Raw genomic sequence first — 2,262 nt, 5'->3', positions numbered from 1 at the left:
ATATTTCTTTAACAGTTCAGTGGTGTATTTCTCTTGATGAATGAATATCCCTTGCGGAACTTGTTTCACTTGAAGTCCTAGAAAGAAGTTAATCTCTCTATTCATGCTCATTTTGAACTTGTTGGTCATGAGCTTAGCAAATTCATCCACTATTCCTTGATCAGTTGATCCGAAGATGATATCCTCCACATATATTTGTACAAGCATAAGGTGGTTACCATTTGCTTTTCTAAATAACGTGGGGTCAATCACTCCTCTCTTGTACCCGGATGAGACAAGGAATTCAGAAAGAGTCTCATACCATGCTCTTGGGGCTTGCTTCAGACCGTAGACTGTTTTTTCAAGCTTGTAGCAGTGGTCTGGGAATTCAACATTTTCAAAACCTGGAGGTTGCTGAAGATAAACCTCTTCTTTTAATTCCCCATTGAGAAATGCACTCTTAATGTCCATTTGTTGTACCTTGACGTTCTTTTCGGCTGCGTATGCTAGGAAGATCCAGATAGCTTCCATGTGTGCTACCGGAGCATACGTTTCATCGTAGTCTATGCCTTCAAGTTGACTATACCCCTTTACAACTAGTCTTGCCTTGTTTCTGACTACCGCACCAGATTCATCCAGCTTGTTTTTGAACACCCATCTAGTGCCAACAATAGAGTGACCACGTGGCTTCGGAACGAGCTGCCAAACTTTGTTTCTTTGAAATTCTTCTAGCTCTTCTTGCATTGCAGCTATCCAGTCAGGTTCAAGCAATGCTTCTTTGATCGTTCTGGGCTCTACCGAGGACATAAATGCTACGTAGTGGCAGTGATGAGATAGGTCCTTGGAAGATCGAGTCTGGATACCTGCGGATGGGTTGACAATGATTTGACCTGGTGGGTGGTCCTTCGTCCATACGTGCAGACGGGGCTGCAGATGATCAGCAGCTGCGGTAGAGGGAATATCTTGAATATCAGGAGAGTCTGCGGTTGGAGATGGCAGTTCCCCCTGGACTTGAGAACATCCTGCCGAGTCATCTTGGTTTGGAACGAGAATGGAGTTTTCTTGAACAGTTGGGAGAGGTTCCCCTGGACTGCTGATGGGAGTTCCTCTGGAACCTGAGAAGGTTCCCCCTGGACTGCGGATGGGAGAGTGATAATCCTTGGATCGGTTCTCATTTCAATGTTCTCTATGAGTTCATCATCCGAATCTGAAGATACGTTTGATGGTAATGATTCTCTCCGGATATGAACTTGAGCAACATCAAGTACTAGAACCTCGACGGTTGTTGCTAGATCCGGAGTAGAGCTTTCCCCCTCAACCAGAGAGGTGGAAGTATTGAGAGAAGCGACTTCGGATAGAGATGGTCCAGAACCATCAGCGTGTTGTTGTTGAGCTGTGGGTGACACAAGAACTTCAGATAGTTTCGCCGTTTCAACAGGATCGAAAAGATCGAAATAATTGACTTCAACTAGATTTAAAGGACCTGAAGAGGCAGGAATATCGCTTTCCATGATTGTGGTGGTTTCAGTGGATGGAGGGGCGTTGCGGATGTGAGAATCATCAAATTTCACATCGAAGCTTTCAATGATCAGCCTTGTTCATCTGATGAGCACTCGATAAGCAACCTTGTTAGTGGAATAACCAAGGAAGATGCCTTCATCAGACTTCGGTGCAAACTTGCTAAGCTGATCTCGGTTGTTGATCACGAAACATCTACACCCAAAGATATGAAAGAAGCGTACATTTAGCTTGCGGTTGTTAAGGCCCTCATATGGTTTTTTGTTGAGGCGTTTGCACACAATGCTTCGGTTTTGAACAAAGCATGCGGTTGCTACAGCTTCAGCCCAGAAGTAGAGAGGAAGGTGTGCAAACTTGAGCATGGATATGGCTGCTTCTACTAGTGTGCGGTTCCTTCTTTCTACTACTCTATTTTGTTGTGGTGTGTAAGGAGCTGAGAAGTTATGAGAGATGCCCTTGGACACCAAGAAACTGTTGAGAAGATGATTAGTGAACTCGGTTCCATTATCACTGCGGATATGTCTTACTGGAAGCTTGATCTGAAGTTCGATCTCTTTGATGAAGTTGATGAAAATCTGCGATGATTCTGATTTGAGTCTGAGGAAGAAGACCCATGTGAAGCGTGTAAAGTCATCTACTATAACCAGTATGTACTTCTTGTGATGGAGACTGGCTACGGTTGATGGACCACAGAGATCAATGTGCAATAGCTCCAGTGGTTCAGAAATTGAAGAATCCATTACCAGAGGGTGACTTGCTTTGGAC

The sequence above is a fragment of the Lactuca virosa genome, chromosome 3, assembly GCF_052849685.1.
Source record: "Lactuca virosa cultivar CGN04683 chromosome 3, Lactuca_virosa_CGN04683_v6, whole genome shotgun sequence".
In the NCBI taxonomy this organism is placed as follows: domain Eukaryota; kingdom Viridiplantae; phylum Streptophyta; class Magnoliopsida; order Asterales; family Asteraceae; genus Lactuca; species Lactuca virosa.
The sequence above is the reverse complement of the archived record's forward strand: the minus strand, read 5'-3'. Positions refer to the sequence as shown.